The following is a 13313-nucleotide window of genomic DNA, read 5'->3' as shown; positions in this document are numbered from 1 at the left end:
GTGAATTTTTCATTTAAAAAAAAACTTATGTAGGGACGCCTGGGTGGCTCAGTCGGTTAAGCAGCTGCCTTGGGCCCAGGTCATGATCCCAGAGTTCTGGGATTGAGTCCCACATCGGGCTCCTTGCTCAGCAGGGAACCTGCTTCTCCCTCTCTCTCCCTCTGCTTGTGCTCTCTCTGTCAAATAAATAAAATCTTAAAAAAAAAAAAATGTATAGGTGATTTCAAGCAACATTAGGTAATAAAGCTGTGAATAATTTTTTTTTTTAAAGTGGGTGCTATATTTCATGGCTTTATGCTTCTGTTAACTATGCTTTTAGGTAATTTCATATTTTAATTAGTTATTAGAAGTCCAGTGATTGTAACAAAGCTTATGTTTCCTAGTTCAATGTGTGTTAGTAATAAACCGAGAAAGATGGAGATGTCTGATAAAAAAGTAAGAGTGAAATAATTGGAAAATGACAAATTAGAAAAGCATATGATTGTATATACAAAAGAGAATATTTTAGTTGGTATCTCCTTACCTTGGAGATCCCAAGATTCCTTTCCCTACTTTGTGGTCTGGAAAATTTCTCTAAACAGTAAACAGGGCAACTGTGGGGTCACCTTCTTTGTTCTTCTCCCTTAAATGTTGTTTCACAGATTCTGCCCGGTTTTCAGTAGTTCAGATGAGAGGGTTTATCTACTCCCTGCTATTCTGTCTTCATTGGAAGTAAAGTCTGAATCATTTATTTTCAAAGTTTTACACTAATAATCTTTTTAAGATCCAGCTGAGCTGTAGATATGTTAACTTGTTTTTAATTTGTCATCCTTTCTTTTCTAATATTGGTAAGAAAATATTTTTCTTCTTGATCAGAGTCACTTGTTTTTTTTTTTGGAGGGGATGTTAAAAATATACTTTATTTTGTAGAGCAATTTTAGGTTTATAGCAAAATGGAACAGGAAGTGCAGAGTTTCCATGTACCCCTGTGTCCACACACACACAAACTCCCCCACTATCAATATCCAACAACCAACTGGTACATTTTTTACAATCAATGAACCTACATTCAATGAACTTAAAATCAATGAACCTACACATTATTATTTTCAAAGTTTTATTACATTAGGGTTGATTCTTTTTTCTTTTTTTTTTAAGATTTTATTTATTTGACAAAGAGAGACACAGCAAGAGAGGGAACAAAAGCCGGAGTAGTGGGAGAGGGAGAAGCAGGCTCCCGTGGAGCAGGGAGTCTGATGTGGGGCTCGATCCCAGGACCCCAGGATCACGACCTGAGCCAAAGGCAGATGCCCAATGACTGAGCCACCCAGGCACCCCCATTAGGGTTCATTCTTGGTGTTGTACATTCTAAGGGTTTTGACAAATGTGTTATCATATGGATCCAACATTATAGTATATCATACTGAAGAGTTTCACTGCCCTAAAAATTCTCTGTGTTCTGACCATTCATCCCTCCCCACCCTCTAACTTCTGGCAAACATTGATCCTTTTACTGCCTCCATAGTTTTGCCTTTTCCAGAATGTCATTGTATATACATACAATCATACATACATACAATACATACAATACATACAATAATCATGATGTATTGGCTTCTTTCACTTCATGATATGCATTTAAGTTTCCCCCATATCTTCCCATGGCTTGATAGGTTCTTTCTCTTTAGCTTTAAATATATTCTATTGTCTGGATGTATCACAGTTTATTTAACCATTCACCTACTGAAAGACATCTTGGTTGTGTCTCAGTTTTGGCAATTATGAACAAAACTTCTATAAACATCTGTGTGCAGATTTTTGTGTGGAAAGACAGACATGATGTACTAAGTAAAAGGAACTGTGGTGAATAGGCCTTTAGTAATATACTGGTAAGGTGTGGGGGTAGAGGAATTATTCTATAGTCCTACGATTCAATGTCAGTCTTTTAGGGAGCCTATGCGCCTGAACTGTTTTGTTTTCAACCCCTTTGGTGGTACAGGATGGCTAGAGGGGACTGGAGTTGGTATATAACTTACTGTATGTGGAGGGCTAGAATAAGTTTAAATTGGGTTTGGGTATTTCCCTTCCCCCAAGTCAGTTAAATTCTGATAAATCTCCAGTAAATTAGGTCTGGTAAAATAGTTTTCTTGAAGGCCGGCTTTATGAAGTGGATCAGAATAATCTATCCTATTTTTGAAATAGCTACTTTCCTTTTACCTCCAGCCAGAAGCCTGAGGGGATTTTTCTCCGATCTTTACTGTGAGGACTTGATAAAGTTTCTGGAGTTAAAACACAGAAGTGAGTGTGGGGACTCCTAGCCACTGGGTCCCCCTGAAGTCTTCGTCTTTCAGGCTTGTGTACACTGAGCCTCTGGCAATTCCTGAGGTGGAGTCCCAGTTTTGCTATTGTGGTATTCGTTTCTGTGCAGTTCTTTGCTAGTGGATTTTCGCTCTGTCTTCTCCGCCCAGCTTTGGAGGCAGCAGTGTGTCCTGTGGCTTAACATCTCTGACACATCTATTTTTTTTTTTTAAGATTTTATTTATTTATTTGACAGAGAGACAGCGAGAGAGGGAACACAAGCAGGGGGAGTGGGAGAGGGAGAAGCAGGCCTCCCACTGAGCAGGGAGCCCGATGCGGGGCTCGATCCCAGGACCCTGGGGTCATGACCTGAGCCGAAGGCAGACGCCCAACGACTGAGCCACCCAGGCGCCCCATCTCTGACAAATCTAAAAAGAGTTTATTTTTCAGTTTGTTCAGCTTTTTACTTGCATTAGCACAGACTGACAACTTCTAAGATCTCTCCATGCCGGACAGGAAACTGAAGATTTGGTTTTGTTTTTATTTTTGTTTGCAGATTCAAACATTTTTTAAATTTTTTTACGTATTTTATAGATATTATATTATGGAATCTATTACAACTAGGGATATGGAAAAATAGGTTCTAAGTCTGCTAAAACGACCCTTCAAACAAAATCCATCCACTGTAAATTTCATGTATGGGATTATTTCGCTCAGGAGATAGCTACCTCCCAGTCCAATATATAACTCAGGTGTGGGGCGCCTGGGTGGCTCAGTTGGTTAAACGACTGCCTTCGGCTCGGGTCATGATCCTGGAGTCCAGGGATGGAGTCCCGGGATCGAGTCCCGCATCGGGCTCCCTGCTCAGCAGGGAGCCTGCTTCTGCCTCTGACCCTCCCCCTTCTCATGTGCTCTCTCTCTCTCATTCTCTCTGTCTCAAATAAATAAATAAATCTTTAAAAAAAGAAAATAACTCAGGTGTGGAAACTTGTTATTTTTACAATGCCAGGCTGACCTTGCACCTTAAATTTGAATTGGAATCCCATGATTTTCCCAGATATTTTCTCTAATGGCATGGGCTATGTGAACTTTCTTATATGGAAATAAATCACTCCAAGTCCAAATGTTCATACTGAATCTTCCTTGATTAAAACTATAGGCCATTTTTTTTTTCAGTAGGAACCTAAACCAAACCACTGAGTTTGTTTTCATTTTTGTTTAGCTTCTTGGCTGTTGTTCTTGTATTTTTGTTTGTTTGTTTGTTTTGGTTTTAGTTTTGATAAACGAATTCATTATTTTGTCTTAGGATAACAAAATCTACTTAAAATGAAATTGAAAAGAGAAGGAAAGGAAGGTGTGGAAAAGATATGGGTATCCCTGGCTTCACAGAGTATTGGCAAACAACAGTGATGGATTTTCACCAGTCTTTCTGAAGCAGTTTCAATTTATGACAACAACAGCTTTCAAGTGTTTTTCTGGGTTTCTATGAAAGCAGACTGAGGCACAGACAGGCAAACTGAGAAACAGTGGATTTGAGCATTGCCTGCAATGTCACTTACGTAAAAGCCAGTATCACAGTTATGTTTGCAAAGCCAAAAAGAACGGCAATCTAAACACTTGCCTTTGCCTTTTCTATCACAGCCAATTCGGTTTCCCAAAGGCTGTAGTGTATTTTAAATCACTACAGGGATGCCCTTTGCGAATGAATTTTTAGTTTTAATTCCCACGGTTTCCTTTAAGGACCACACATGAAGTCCTGATGAGTTGTGCTAGACCCTGGGGCCATGGCAGCTTCAGGAGTACTTAGACAATAGCCCAGTAACTCAGAGGGAATGAGGGGCAGAGCCACATTATGGGTGCGACCTGTCATGCAGGAGGGAACCAAGCTTGAATTCAAGGGACATAACCAAAAGCATTGTCTATTAGGAGTAGACATCACTGGTCTCATTACTTATATGGATGTATCATGTGTGTAATAAAAAAAGAAAGTTTTCCTCCTAAAGATTAAAACTATTTGTGCACATTAGATGTGTCCTATACATAATAACCTTGTTCTGAGGGTGGCTTCATTTACTCACTCACCCATTCAAGTATTCATTCCTCAAACATTTCTTGAGCAACCAGTCTGTACTAAACTCAGTATGAGTTTTTGATGTTATAATATGATGGTCAATTCTTCCAAGAATTCACAGATCTATGAGTAGGAGAAAAAATAAGCAAATGCTTTTATTTCATTATGATAAATGTATTATTTGAGTTACCAAATAATGTGCTGATGAGGTGCGACCCCCTTCTTTATGGGATTATGTGGGTAATATGGTTTCCAAAAGACCTTATTAGATTTTATTTTAATAGAATCATACTTTGCTACTTCTGTTAGTCTCCAAATATTCATATGAATTTTCTAATAGAGAAAAACTTTTATCACTAAGGTACTTCTCATTCATACCACATATACCATAATACATCACTTAACATATTTGATTTGCCAAAAGGTACAAGCCCATGCTCCATATACACCTTTTACTCTCGCGCAGTCTCTGCTCTGAAGCATCAGATTCTTTTTCTATGAGGATAAACGGAGCTTTGCAACCAGGAGGGAAACCTGAAGCCAGGCTCAGAGTCACAGACCTGTGACCTGTGCAGTCAGCCACACAGGGCCCCCCCTCTCAGAAGAGCCCCATTTTTGCTTTCATGCTCTACCATCTTGTAATTCTTAATACTTTTGGACATGGGGCCTAGCATTTTCATTTTGTACTGAATCCACTTCCCCATCCCCCAAAATTAGGTAGACAGGCATGCTGAAGCCTTCTCTCAGCCCAGAGCTGAGACTAAGAAGCTGAATCTTTGAGTTCTGTCCTTGGATGCCCTCAGGCTCCTCTAACTCTTCAGAATCATACAGAAGCCCTCCTGAAGACTGACTGAAGAGTTAAACCTGGTAAAATGCTTCAGAAGATGCAACCTCCCACCCCACCAAAATAAACCTCATTTCAAAATACATCTCTACCCAAATATGGTTTCTGAATATGTGTGTGTTTAAATGTTCCAGAGAAAAAAATGAGTTTTAGCTTTCATAATGGCTCCGCTCTAGCTCTAAAATGTGTTCATGTGGTTCTTTGTTATCTTTACCAAAAAAAGAAGAAAAAAGAGATTAAAGAGAACATGATGCCCTTCAATGTCCCCAAGATGGGTTACTACATTGTCTTATAATAATTCTTCATTTTTCATGTTTTTTACATGCCTGTCCAGAAGTTAGCAGAGCAGGTAGTTGATTCAGAATATTTCTGTCCAAAAGTCCTAGTTAAATTTTGTCTAAATGTTAAGGGTTTTTTTTTTTCCCTCTGAAAACATACATGATTCCTTTACTAGAAAGCAATTGACCTAAGTTAAATGTGTTATTTATAGCTGTTGATTACAAAATCACATTTTTAGAAAAGTAAAAATTACCTAATGACATTAAAACTAAAATAAGGCACTTCACGTTTGCTGAAAGCATTTAATTTTTCTTATTATATTCACAAAGCCCTGAAATTATGTAGATACTGAATTCTTTTTTTAAAAAATTTTATTATGTTATGTTAGTCACCATACAATACATCATTGGTTTTTGATGTGGTAATCCACGATCTATTGTTTTCGTATAACACCCAGTGCTCCATGCAGTACGTGCCCTCCTTAATACCCATCACCGAGCTAACTAATCACCCCCCCTCCCCTCTAAAACCCTGTTTGTTTCTCAGAGTCCATAGTCTCTCATGGTTCAACTCTCCCTCCAATTTCCCCCCTCCCATTTTTCCCTTTCTTCTCCTAATGTCCTCCATGTTATTCCTTATGTTCCACAAATAAGTGAAACCGTATGATAATTGACTTTCTCTGCTTGACTTATTTCACTTAGCATAATCTCCTCCAGTCCCATCCATGTTGATGTAAAAGTTGGGTATTCATCCTTTCTGATGGCTGAGTAATATTCCATTGAATATATGGACCACATCTTCTTTATCCATTCATCTGTTGAAGGGCATCTCAGCTCTTTCCATAGTTTGGCTATTGCAAACATTGCTGCTAGGAACATTGGGGTGCATATGGCCCTTCTTTTCACTACATCTGTGTCTTTGCGGTAAAAACCCAGGAGTGCAATTGCTGGGTCATAGGGTAGCTCTGTTTTTAAATTTTTGAGGAACCTCCACACTGTTTTCCAAAGTGGCTGTACCAACTTGCATTCCCACCAACAGTGTAAGAGGGTTCCCTTTTCTCCACAACCTCTCCAACATTTGTTGTTTCTTTCCTTGTCCATTTTGGCCATTCTAACTGGTGTAAGGTGGTATCTCAATGTGGTTTTGATTTGGATTTCCCTGATGGCTAATGATGATGAACATTTTTTCACGTGTCGGTTAGCCATTTGTATGTCTTCTTCAGAGAAGTGTCTTTTCATATCTTCTGCCCACTTTTTGACTTGATTATTTGTTTTTTAGGTGTTGAGTTTGAGAAGTTCTTTATAGACCTTGGATACCAGCCCTTTATCTGTAGTGTCATTTGCAAATATCTTCTCCCATTCTGTGGGCTGCCTCTTTGTTTTGTTGACTGTTTCGTTGCTGTGCAGAAGCTTTTTATCTTGATGAAGTCCCAAAAGTTCATTTTTGCTTTTGTTTCACTAGCTTTTGGAGATGTATCTTGAAAGAAGTTGCTGTGGGCGATGTCAAAGAGGTTACTGCCTATGTTCTCCTCTAGGATTTTGATGGATTCCTGTCTCACACTGAGGTCTTTCATCCACTTTGAGTTTATCTTTGTGTGTGGTGTCAGAGAATGGTCGAGTTTCATTCTTCTGCATGTGATTGTCCAATTTTCCCAGCACCATTTATTGAAGAGACTGTCTTTCTTCCATTGCATGTTTTTCCCTGCTTTGTCAAAGATTATTTGACCATAGAGTTGAGGGTCCATATCTGGGTTCTCTATTCTGTTCCATTGGTCTGTATGTCTGTTTTTGTGCCAGTACCATGCTGTCTTGGTGATCACAGCTTTGTAATATAGCTTGAAATCGGGCAACGTGATGCCCCCAGCTTTGTTTTTCTTTTTCAACATTTCCTTGGCGATTCGAGGTCTTTTCTGATTCCATACAAATTTTAGGATTGTTTGTTCCAGCACTTTGAAAAATGTCATTGGAATTTTGATCGGGATGGCATTGAAGGTATAGATTGCTCTGGGTAGCATAGACATTTTAACAATGTTTATTCCTCCGATCCATGAGCATGGAATATTTTTCCATCTTTTTGTGTCTTCTTCAATTTCTTTCATGAGTGTTCTGTAGTTCCTAGAGTATAGATCCTTTACCTCTTTGGTTAGGTTTATTCCGAGGTATCTTATGGTTTTTGGTGCTATTGTAAGTGGAATCGTTTCTCTAATTTCTCTTTCTATAGTTGCGCTGTTAGTGTATAAGAAAGCAACTGATTTCTGTGCATTGATTTTGTATCCTGCCACATTACTGAAATGCTGTATGAGTTCTAGTAATTTGGGGGTGGAGTCTTTTGGGTTTTCCACATAAAGTATCATGTCGTCTGCAAAAAGAGAGAGTTTGACTTCTTCTTTGCCAATTTGAATACTTTTTATTTCTTTTTGTTGTCTGATTGCTGTTGCTAGGACTTCTAGTACTATGTTGAACAATAGTGGCGAGAGTGGGCATCCTTGACATGTTCCTGATCTTAAGGGAACGGCTCTCAGCTTTTCCCCATTGAGGATGATATTCACTGTCAGTTTTTCATAGATGGATTTTATGAACTTGAGGAATGTTCCCTCTATCCCTATACTCTGAAGAGTTTTAATCAGGAAACAATGTTGTATTTTGTTGAATGCTTTTTCTGCATAAATCAAGAGGACCATATGGTTCTTCTCTCTCCTCTTATTAATGTGTTCTATCACATTGATTGATTTGCGAATGTTGAACCACCCTTGCATGGAGATAGTCTCTATTTCAGCAGTGGAATCCAAGTGGAACTAACTGAAGAAAACACTGTGTTCCTTCCTAAGTCAACCACACTGTTTAAGTACTAGTACAATGATTTTACAGGACCACAGTATTACATACATCTGAAAACATGTTTATGCTAAACTAGGAAGTACCATTTATGCTTCCTTTCCTTCTTTCTGTACGATTTGCATTATATAACCAAGGCTGGAATGCATTAGATGGTACAATGTCAATTCTATAGTTTGAGCCAACATTTCTGTCTGCAGAAATGCAGCATACTTAAAAGTATAGGTGTTTGTACCTTCTATTTTTCTATCTAAACAGAAACAAAATAATCTAGAGAAGTAATGCCAGTAGTTCTTTAGAAGACATACCAAACTTGGAAAGTCCCAAAATAATGGCAAAATTCATCCAAGTTCACAAAACACATGGGAAATGCCAGAAAAAAATTTATAAAAGTGTATTTTTTGCAAGAATACGACTTACTATCATACATGGTCAATAATTAATGATTGTGGTTCAAAGAATCACAAGGCTTCCAGGCTGAAGGACATTTTCAACAACTGGGGTAAGAATGAGACTAAATAGAGAATCAAATCAGGCAATTATTTGTTTAGATCTTTAGATTGACATATATGAAGAACGTTTTATTTCATTTATTTCCACACAATTTTCAATAACTGGAAATTTTCCTTATCTAAAAGTAGAATAATTAATATCATGAAGGAAATCATACCCTGAAGACAAAACAAATCTTCATTTTTTCTTTTGTGTTCTACCACTGGTTCTTAAAATATTTTCATTTGAGTAAAAACAAATTATGCAAATAACACTTTTTTCTGATTTTAAAAATAATGCATATTTTCTTTAAAATGTGTAATGACTACAATATGCTAATAACATGTTCTCAGGAGAACTCAGGGTTTAAAAGCAAAATATGAAATGATTTAGTAGACTAACTATGAGTTAGGCATTCCTTGGCTGAATCTCTGATTCTACTGTTTACATAGGGCCACAATGAACAAGAAAACTGGGAGATATTTGTACTTTTGTCCCATACTATCTCTCCTTTAAAATCATTAGCCTCTGTCAATTTTCCAATAATACAACACAGGCAGTCTTGCTGGAGTCAGAGATCATACTCAATCTTATTTGCGTACCATCTCAAGCAATGTGTCACACAAATTCTCAGTAGCCTTGTGAATTACTGTTTATTTTTCTAACTTGTCCTACAGTCCCCAACACCTCCTCAAGACTATGGCCTGCAAGGGTGTTTAAAACACCAGAGACTGAGAGTGTGCCTGGACATGTGCTGGGATTCCAAGATAAGTGGTGAAAGTGTTGGAGCCCTTCATCAACTCCATTCCACATGGAGAGGATTGGACAGCAGTGCAAAGCAGAGAATGGGAACTGGGCCTTTACAGGTACTGGTCTGGCTTGAGCACTCTTCCCAAGTGGTGCAGACCCTAGTCCATTCCAGGCACAGGAAGGAGCCTTAGAATTTTCACTTCAAAGCACAGTGGTCCCCTGAAACTTACGTCACAGCACAGAGTTATTTTAGCAATGCATTTACAAATAATGCTGAGTGAATGTTTGCCAGTCTTTAATTTTTCTTGCCACATAATCTCAAATTCATTAAGGTTATTTACTTCTTTTTTTGATCATATACTGATATATCAAGTTCCTCATTAATTATCCTAACTTTATTTTTTCTGGTGTCCATCTGTACATCTGTTCTTTCATTGCCTGTACTCCTTGTACAGAATGGCTCATGACATTCTTATTCTTTTAACTACAAGTGTATTCATCAAAAGAGGCTGAGATCATCTGACAATTTCATTAACTCTTCTGGTATATCAGTGCATCAAAATTTTTGTATTGAAATATGTGTAATTTATTATGAATACTTTATTTTCCTATTACATTATACATGGGCATTATTAATAACAGTCTTTTAAAAAATTATGCTTAGAAATATGTTTATACTGTTTTTAAACATGGGCTGGCAAGGTTCCTGTCCCATGGATGTATTTTAATTGGGTCTCAAGGGTGCTCCTGTGCTATAGAGTAACATCTTTGAAAATATCTAAGTCTCCCAGAAGTGTGGGCCCCAGTACCTGTTACTCCCCTATGGGCCACTCTCCAACCCTCAGCCCCATATGTGGGGTCTAAGAGCCCCCTGAAGCAACACAATTGGACCCATAGGGTGCCTCATGCTCAGCGGCAAGGCCTTAGTTCCAGGTGGGTGGCCTGGTGAAGAGATAGCTCTCACTGGTCAGTGTAGTACTTTTTTTTTTTTTACAGGATCAAATGATAGCGGGCCAATAGAATGGTGTTTACATGCTGATTTTAGGTGAGATAAGTGGTTTATGTGGAAAGGGGTCCCACACAAAGTATTTTCTCTGGGCTTCACATACTCTAGGGGAAAACCTGGATATGTTATTCTCTGAATTTCTTTTGGAATAATAAAGGAGATGTTAAAAAATATTTTGTGATAAAAGGGGAAGCATTGGGAACAAAGGGTACAGTGCTCGCTTTGGCAGCACATATACTAAAAATGGGAACAAAGGGTACAAACTTCTAGCTATAAAATAGTAAATAATGGAGATGTAATGTTCAAAAAACAAACAAAATGGAAGCATTGGGTCCAATAGGGTTGAGAACCATTGTATCAGACTATGCATTACTGAAATTTCTATAGGAAGGCTTTGATTCTTATTTCTGCAATCTTATTAAAGATTTCAGGGAAGGTCAGAGCATGAGGAAGAAGTTTCTGAGTATAGAGCCTCTAAAGAGAACATAATCACTGCTCTTCCCTTCATACCAGGAATCCTAGCAATTCCCTTGCAAATAGAGTCGAATCATGGAAATGGACCAAGAGTTCTTTCTACTAGGTACAGCATTGGCATCTGACAGCAGACTCTATTCTCCTGGTTGGGGACCTCAATATTCAAAATGGAATTACATATTAGTGAAATCCATCAGCAAGACCTACTTTGGAGCAGTGTGAAGAGAGAAAAGCAAATATAATCCTAGTAAAACAAATTATGAAGAGTTACAAAACCCACACTGTATTGAATAGTTAAAAGAACAGAAAATTTCTTGTCTCTGTGTTTACTGAAAAGGGACATGAAGGACTGTGTTTACTCATGCTAAGGAATTGGGTTAGAAATCAAGTGATACAACAGTCTTACACAATTCACAGAGCTCACCATAGCACATACCCTCCCCAATATCTGTTGAATCACAGACCTGTACCTCTGAAACAAATAATACATTATATGTTAAAAAAAAAAAAAAAAAAGAAGAAGATAGTAGGGAGGGAAAAATGAAGAGGGGGAAATTTGAGGGGGAGATGAACCATGAGAGACTATGGACTCTGAGAAACAAACTGAGGGTTCTAGAGGAGAGGAGTGTGGGGGGATGGGTTAGCCTGGTGATGGGTATTAAAGAGGGCACGTATTGTATGGAGCACTGGGTGTTATACGCAAACAGTGAATCATGGAACACTACCTCAAAAACTAATGATGTAATGTATGGTGATTAACATAACATAATAAAAAAAAAAAGAAATCAAGTGATGGGGGCACCTGAGTGGCTCAATCGGTTAAGCATCTGCCTTGGGCTCAGGTCTTGATGTCAGGGTCCTGAGATGGAGCCCTGCATTGGACTCTCAGCTCAGCGTGGCATCTGTTTCTCCCTCTCACTTTCCCTCTGTGTCCTCTTTCTCTCTTAAACAAATAAATAATCTTTTCAAAGAAAAAAAAATCAGATGATAGTTAATGCCCTTTTTTTTTAAATGTATGAAATATATGATTTTACTTAAGTTCTGATGTATTTCACAGTGAGACCTTATTCTTTTGTAATTTATAACTGCAAAACAAAATCAGGATCATTTAGATACATTCTAGCACTTCCTGTTTAGGGTTGGCTGGAGCCTCAGAAGAAAAGTGCCAAGGGTCAAGCCACGTTCAACCAAAGGTCTGAAGATTAAAATAAAGAACTCTCCTTTCATGCAATTAATGATGGAAGTCCTGAAAAATTAATTACAGATAAAACTGTCACATATTTTGTACTTTCAGTGTTTTCTCAAGAGGAAGGAAAGTCTTTATTAAACATATAAAATTGTACTCATAACAATGATGACAATAATCATAATAGGAGTTTTCATGTTTTAAGCGATGTTCTGAAAAAGATTTAATTCTCACAACTACCTCATGAAATATGTACATAATTAACCCCAGTTATAGAAAGAAAACTAAAGCATGGAGTTAGCACTTGGTGGTAGAACTGAGAAGATGTTACACCAGAGAGCTTCACCGAGGGTTGAATATAAGGTGTTCTTCAGCAGGAAAGGTATTTGAATATTTACCCATGAAAGTGTGCAACTTGTGATAGTTGCCATTCACCTAACCTTGCTGATATTTCACCTACAAATCTCACAATTTAAGTCAGGGGATTCCAACATGTCACAGAAGACAAAGCATTAAATTTGGGGATGAGAGTATAGTTTAACTTCCAACTTCTATTTATTACTAGATGATATTAAGATTTTATTTTACTTCTCTAAAACTCATTCTTATGAAATGGAGAGAGCAACACTTTTCCATCATGGAGGTTCAAAAATTCAGATGATGTATGTGAGGTGCTTTGTGAACTGTAAAGTAATAAACAAATGTGGAAAATCAGTATCTATTTCTGGCCTTCTCATCTCATCCATACATTTCCAGTACTTTCAACATCTTTTCATTTTCTCAAATATGACATTTATAATATCAGATTTGTCCAGTCACTCATCCAACAAATTTGTATTGAGCCTATATGTGCAGAACAGTCTAGAGGAGTCACGAAAGGCCTTTCTAAAAAACAAGTATTTGAGCTAAAAGCTGAAGGACATGAGGCAGGTTGTCATGAAGCTATGACTAAGGTGTAGGTCCAGGCTAGAGAAATCCATGCAGAGAGCCCAGAAGTGCCTATCGTGGAAATGAGCTTTCATCCCGAAGTGTTAGAAAGTCTCATGGGGCTGGAGCATCATCAGGGAGAGGGAGTGTGATTTTCATTGGAAGCACAATGT

Source organism: Mirounga angustirostris, unplaced genomic scaffold, assembly GCF_029215605.1.
Source record: "Mirounga angustirostris isolate CCGP_5_RB_7025 unplaced genomic scaffold, mMirAng1.0.hap1 SCAF_8, whole genome shotgun sequence".
Taxonomy (NCBI): Eukaryota; Metazoa; Chordata; class Mammalia; order Carnivora; family Phocidae; genus Mirounga; species Mirounga angustirostris.
This window is presented reverse-complemented; position numbering follows the sequence as displayed.